Genomic DNA, 7,782 nt, shown 5'->3' on the forward strand with positions numbered 1-7,782 from the left:
TTAAAGCGTGGAAGTACTGACCTTATTTTGAGTTTGATTCCATAAAAAGTGACAAAAACATTAGTGTCCGTTGTGCGTGGGAAGAAAACTTCTTTTTAAAGCGAAAAAAAACCCCTAAACTTCCAAGCAAGTACCGAGTGCGCTACGACGTAATGGGAAATTCATAGAGAAACTCGTGGATTCTTCCACTGACCGCTGCGGCACACCTGCACCAGGGTAAACCTCCGCCTACTCTACTCCTGCTTTACAGGTGAAAATAGAGCAACATGACCGCTAGTCTTTGATTTATTTATTTTCTGCTGTGTTTTACTTGCATCTATTTGAAAGAGTGAGTGTAAACACACAAAAAAATATATATTTTATGTGCTGGAATGTGCAGAAAATAAGTTTAAATGTTACACAAATTACTTCCAGTCAGAGAATGTTGCAGATAATTTAATTTTTGCTTGATGCATAAAGTTAAAAGGTTAAAACTAGTAAAACAAGTTTTAAAAAGAGACTTTTCCATTTGATTACATTCTGTATGATGGATTGTGTAGAAAAAGTAGAATTGGGCTGAAAGATCTATCGCTTTATCACCTATTCAGGTTGTAAATCGTGTTTTTAAAAAGTAACTAAGCAACTAAGTAATTAATTACTTTAGAAAACAAGTAATCAGTAAAGTAACGGGATTACTTTTTTGGGGAGTAATCGGTAATTAGTTACTGATTACTTTTTTCAAGTAACTTGACCAACACTGTTGACCACACATACACTTTACACCAGTTAGACTTTAATATAGCTTTTTGTAGCGCTCCCGTGCAGGGTGTAGCAACTCTGACGAAACCGGAGTTAAACCACAGGAAACTATATTCCTGTATTCCGTTACAGTTACCGTTTAAAAAGCGGTATTTTTAGAATACAGTTACTTTGTTGAAATAAATGGATTACACGGCGGTATTTTCCTGTTTCATATTGTGGCGGGTCAGGCCTATTTGGGTTTTGTTTGACAGCTATGTTCTGTTGTTCCAGGTGGCAGCGTTACGGTTGCCATGGTTACAGGGTGGTGCATTCTCTCTGCGACTGTGTGTTTCCTGGGTGAGAGAGCACCTTTTTGTTGTTGTTGTTGTGCTAAGCTAATAGGCAGAATGCTACAGCCATAGCCCTAAAGAATGTAGCCTCATGGGCAGTGTAGTCCGTGCTGCAGGGAGAATGGACTGCCATACTCGTTATGTGTCTGTGAGCGCGAGGTGGGAGAAAAAGGAAAAGTACGAGTTGTCATCGAGCAGAAACGGGAGCTGGAAGCATGTAAATATAATAATAACCAAGACGAGTGCCTGACGAGCCCAGTTGTAAGTAAGTTATTAAGACTCGACTGCACACTGTATTCGTGTTTTCCTCCGAAACAATAAGTTCTGTTGGAGCAGCCTTTCAACGCCTCTCTCTGTCTCTTGCTAGCAAAGTTGACCCAGACAACAAAGTAAAGCTAGTTTTCGGCTACGAACCCGACACAGAACCCGACATATTAGCCAGAGGGCCCTTTATTATGGTTCGGAGCCGTGGACCATCAGTAATAGTAATAAATCACTTTCATGTAGTTGTAAACAGCATGATAATATATTAAGTAATCCAAAGTATTCAGAATACATTACTCTCATTGAGCAACTTAACGGAATACGTTATAAAATACATTTTGGGGCATGTATTCTGTAATCTGTAATATAATACTTTTTCAAAGTAACCTTTCCAACACTGAACTTACAGTATTGTTTCAACCAACATATGTTCATATTTTAAAAAAAAAAATGGCAAAATTGCTATTACCCATCAGTGATGGCAAAACGGAGGTGCACACCAAACTGTGAATTTTGTGTCGTTTTAGCATCTCTACCCTTGGGGACTGAGTGTGAGCCTGTTCTGTTGCTTGGAAGCCTGATTTCAGTTTATCTGCAGAGTGAATAGGGACACACAGGGGTCACAATGGCATATGTCTGTCACACAAATTGAAGATGAATTGTTGTTGGGTTGTTGCAGAAGAAGTATTTTGTGCTGTTTTTTCTGTGTGCACAATGTCTGAAAAAGTCTTTAGCACTCAATGTCACTTAGGTTTTTACTGTTACTTTAACCTTCAGGACACGAGGCCTTGATCGTCAAGTATAATCATAATCATATAATCGTCATGTATAAGCAAAGCATTAAACACTTTTTTCTGAAAAGCATTAACATACATTTCACATATTTCAATTATCTTGCGGCATTAGAGCCGCAAACATATTCAAACTGATAGAAGTTACTAACTTAAATATTACAATAGCAGAAGCAGTGGCCATAACCTCAGTGCTTATGTGACAGGGAGTTGTCACTCAGGATAGCCCGGTAGGTTTTCTACTGCAGAGAAGGCTGGAAACACATTCATTGACCAGGAAATTAAAGGAAGGAGGCTGTGTGTGGACACACAGCAGGTGGTCTTAATGGTGGCAGCATATGTCAGTGTTAATCTGATTTGGGGGATTCACTGGAGAGAAGAGAGCTGGACGGATGAAAGAGAGAAAATGAACATAGAGGGAGTGAATTATGAGTGGACGGATTGAAGGGATGACGTGGAGGGATGGATGAAGGGTGTTGTAGATGGGAGTTAAAAACAGATTGAGTGCAATGTGGGTCAGTCTGGTTTCTAAAAGGATAACACACACACACACACGAACATATTGGGGGTTTTTAAATATATTTTTTGGCTATATCTCTACACCTGATCCATTACTTGTGCTGAGAAAGGTTAAAGAAAAACTCTCTGAAATCTTATAGTTTCCATAAAAAAGTTGGGACACTTTGTTAAAAGTAAATAAAACAGAATTCAGTGATTTGTAAATCGAATAACCTCATATTTTACCTACGATAGAAAACAGAAAACTTATACCAAATGTTTAAATGGAGACAACATTGTTTGTCAAAATAAAATTGCAGACTTTGAAAATGTTATCAAAGAGTCTGGACTGCATTAGTTCAGTGGCCCTTTAATGATTTAATGTGAAACCATAAACCCAAAACATCTTATCTATTAAGCTTAATGTGTTAGAAACTGGGTAAAAGCAGCATTTTGGTGATCCTGTGGTGCTGAGCCTACAAAAAAAGCTTTAACCAATTTTTGCCTGAATTGCCTGCCATCTCAGATCACCCCGACCCCCACCTCCCTCGACCTGTGACCCCGAACAAAACAAGCAGCTGGGTTAATCAGCTCCACGGCAGGCAGATGAGGCGCTAAAGCCCCTCTAATCCACCACATTAGATACCAGCACACTAGTTTTTTTGACTGCAATGTAGTTATTCGGCCGTAATGGCCATCATGAGATTAAGCGAGAGTGTTAAGCTACTTCATGCTGTGAGAGCGCTACCGCTGCTGCCGTCAGCGCAGACAACATCAACTTAAGACCTCGACAGAAGGCAGCAGGGAAAACAGACATTTATATTTAATAAGAGGAGCCGACAGGACAACAGACAGTGTTTACAGCCGGAGATGAGGGGTGAGGTGAGGCGAGGTGGGGGGGGGGGTTAAGGTACAAGACGTAATCTCGCCACAACAATACGGCTCACGCAATTAAAACTACAACAATGTCTGTCAATATTAGTATGAAGACAGATAGCAGCCGTCATGTCACTTTAATCCCTGATAAACCTGCCTGTGTTAATCCTTCATTTACTGCTGCAAACTGTCATCACTCGCAATACACAACACTTCAATATGAGTTTATTTTTCTTATTAAGTCCACAAAGTTTAGTTTAGTTTAAATGTAAATGTGGCTTGACTCTCACTCTTTTTTAAAACCTTACATGGTGAGAATGGAGTTTTAAATCCATGCAATCAAGTGGTCATTCTTTACTTTGTCTCTTATTATTCGTACATCTAATAAAAGTATTTTTTACACCGTATTCCCGAGGAATATTTATCAAATACAGTTCTGATAATTCATTTAAGTATTTAGTTTAATTCAATTTAATTTAATGACCTTATAGTACCATATCACCCCATTAGAGCACTTTGCTCTCACACTGCAGGATTACTTGTTGTTCCTTGAGTATTTAAAAGTAGAATGGGAGGCATTCAGTTTTCAGGCCCCTCTTCTGTGGAACCAGCTCCCAGTTTGGATTCAGGAGACTGCTGTTGTGATTTGGTGCTGTGTAAATAAAACTGAATTGAATTGAAATAATATAAAAACCCTACAGCACTCTGAGAGCTGAATATTTGCCTTTGAATTCCAAATTTCTCTCTATATATGTTCTGAGTTTGTGTTTGGTTTGGAAAAAAGACAAACGTGGCACTTTCCATCTTCTTTCATATTAAACGATTAGGTAATCAAAAGTGGGCTGCATAATAGTTGTATCCATTAAATAAAAAAACCCAAAAAATTACTGAAAAATTACGATTAGATTTGGGCAACAAGACCTTTAGGAAAGAGTTTACTAAGAACTCTTTTTTAAAAATGTTTTCTTAAACAGATTTTTAAAAAGTGTTAGAGTTCAGACATTTTTAAAAAATTCACCTTTTGACATTTTTGTCTTTTGTAAGATAACTTATTTAATTTTGTGCAATTCATTGTCAAAAACCAAAGAGGTGTGGGGGTTGAGGGGAGAGGTGATTGGGTGTGGATAGAGTCCCCAACTGAACTCAGATTGGACATTTGGCTCTCAGAGTGCTGCAGGATTAATACATTTATATAAAGTGGCCATTTCTGTCAAAAACACTTCATGTTTCCACCCAAGAGTCATAAACTTTATAAATTTTTAATTGTGCTGTGAGGAGAAACTATTAAATAAAGGAGACCAGTGACTTTTTTTTTTTTTTATCAATACAAAGTAAAAGACTCAGTTAATACCATCAGCAGTTCAGTGTTTCAAAGACACAAAATGTTGGGATGTTTTGTGAAATATAAATATATGGTAAATCTAATAAACTCATAATCATGTTTACAAAAAACTATTGTGAATCTGAGGACAGCTACCAAAGGTTGGACGTGGAACTTTTTCAGGTTAACTGCCAACAGGCCCGTAACAAGACTGTAAAGTTAGTGTCTCAGAATAAAGATGGGCAGAGGTTCACCAATCGTCTATCATCAAATGATCCTGCTCTTTGAGAAATGTATTGAAATTACCACACATTTCTTTTGCCGCAGGCACAGCATGGAGCAGTTTGTCAGTCACGCACTAAACATACCTCGCTTTCATTATCGGGGAAATCTTTACTGAGGTCACATTTCACAGGAGCCGAGAGCCACTTTTCCAAGACTCCTACGTAACTGGAAGTCTTTGCGCATAGAGCTGCCTCGTGTCAGCTATCAGACCAAAAACAGTTTTCCATGCTGGCTTCACATCAGCTTCTGAAGCCTTTATACTCACTCTGTGGTTTCAACTTGGAGAATTCTCTGGTTAGGACAAGTGTGTTACTTTATAAATGATTTAAGTTCTCTGAAGGAGCATTTCCACTCCCACAGACAGGGCTTGTCCTGTTGGGTCTGTTTGTCTTATTCAAACAGGAAATACATATACTCACATCTTCATCTTAGCAGGTAAAGAAAAGCATCTTACTTGGTTTCCTCTGGCCTGAAAAATCTTATTTTACTACTCAGGGCTCTGAATCATTGTGTTGTCTCTGCCTTTGTTGTTGGTATTGTTGAGTCTTATCGTGTGTATGGTTGGCACGCTGTGTGCATTACTTTTATCCTGGAAGGCTTTAATTTACCACTGTAGGATGAGCAATAACTCTTATTGCCTATTGCTTATTATAGCTGCTAATGAGGGTCTAAATAACCAAACAAACAAATTGGATGCAGGGCCAGCTGCTAGCGTAGCTCCATCAAGTGAAAAATACAGCTAACAACAAATGCAAAGCTGTCTAATTTAAGGTTTTACCAAGGGGATTTTCTGAACACTGTCTTGTTATTAATACCTGACTAGTCTTCAGGCGTTTTCCATTTTCATTATAGTGTAGTGTTTGTTTTTTTAAACTGGTAGCTTCAACTGCTACCCAGCTGCACAGGGTGAATGAACAAAAACACTTCACTGAAGGCAGGGATTTTAGTAATGGACTAGTTCCTTGTGGGGTTTTTTTGCTTTCACTTAAGTTTTTGGGCTTCAAAAGAGCTTTGACTGTGGTTTGAAATGGCATCATTATAAAACATCACAAAATTTGATAGCAGTAGTAATACGCAAGAGTTTTTCCTCTCTTAGTAACCAACTACTGGGGTCAAGCCTTCCAGAAAGTTGCTGTGATTTACTGGGGGCCGTTGAACAGGTAAATCCCTAAATTGGATCAACCTCGGACAGAAACTGACAACCGGTAGGTCTTCAAGTTGCTCCCTAGACGAATCCCAGACTCCTCTGCTGCTCTCAGTGAGCGTTAATGTGACAGCCACTTTGAAATTAGGCAGAGGATTAAATTAGGGCTTTAAAATCCTTTTGGAGTTGCTCATTCAGACGTGAAAAGATTAACGGCAGACGATGAAAAGGGATTCTAGTTAAAACCTACATTATCGCAGACCTCAATGCCTGGACAAAAAAAGTGCGCCGTGCATTTAAAGCCATTCGAGATTCTGTATAAATGATTTCTTTGTGGACGAGTGAATGAAATTATAGTGCAGGGACCAAGCGGCCCTCTCTCTCTATCTCATCAACCTTGCAAATGGACAGGGTCTGTGAATCAGACACACTTTCATTTCTGACAGAAAAGGCTCAGGGGCAGAGGAGCCAAACACCAGGTGAAGTTATTTACCTCAAGGTAATATTTACTGAGACGAGAAAGAGATGGAGAGAGGAAAGGAATTCAACCTTACCAGCAGTGGGGAGGATAGGAGATGGATGAAACAAACAAATAGAGACTTCAATTAAAAATAAATGGAAATATCTCATTTCCCCTTTCGCAGATTGGATTTATATTGCCGGAGTTTGTTGCCTGGTTACCTCTCATTGCCCCACTCATTTCCAATGTTGATTAGTTCAGAGACAATAAGTAAATCGATGGCTGCGGGTAGCCAGGTCTGATTGGCTAGTGGAAAAAAAAAAAGTGTGGTCCTTCAATGTGAACAGCATCTCAGAGTTGGTCTAAGGTGGAGGTTTGATTTTGTGAGTGCGGGGGATAAGCAATTTACTTTGAACCAAATGGTCTCCATAAGATATGAAAGTAGGGAATGCTACGTTCTCACGTCATGGTCTGCTCTCTTTTCCAGGGCTCAAATTCTGGCTTTTTGTCTAAGATGTGCAACCAACGTGCAAGGTGTCCTCCAGCATCGGTGCCTGATGCAACCATGTCAGGCAACAGTGACTCAGGAGTCTAATTTTTAAATGATCATATGGACTCTTATGGACTCGTAAACCTAAATCTAACTCTCGAGTTCAATTCTGTAAATTTACATAGCTTCAAATGACAACAGCAGTCACCGTAAGGTGCTTTTTATTGTAAGGTAAAGACCCTACAATATTACAGTGAGTGACAGGAAAAGTAAAACTACATCAAATCAGCAAGTTAAAACCAAATTCATGACACAAAGCTCCCAGAACTTCTTTTCCCCTAACAGAATTGAATAAAGATGGGGAGAAAAGTGTTAAGTCTAATTGTTGAATGTTGCCATTGTGTTTCTTAAATTTGTACAGTCTTAGTTTAAGCAGTAGGATCAAAGCCATTCCTTTGATCCTGACCACCTCTCCAGCCATTCTCTGCTGGGGTAGGTTTTATTGTAGATACATCCTAACTTGAAGATCTGTTTGATGTTTGGTAGAGCTTCCTACCCTTTGTATGGTTTCACTGTGTTATCT

This window comes from Haplochromis burtoni, unplaced genomic scaffold, assembly GCF_018398535.1.
Source record: "Haplochromis burtoni strain Fernald_Lab_line unplaced genomic scaffold, NCSU_Asbu1 Contig_150, whole genome shotgun sequence".
NCBI lineage: Eukaryota > Metazoa > Chordata > Actinopteri > Cichliformes > Cichlidae > Haplochromis > Haplochromis burtoni.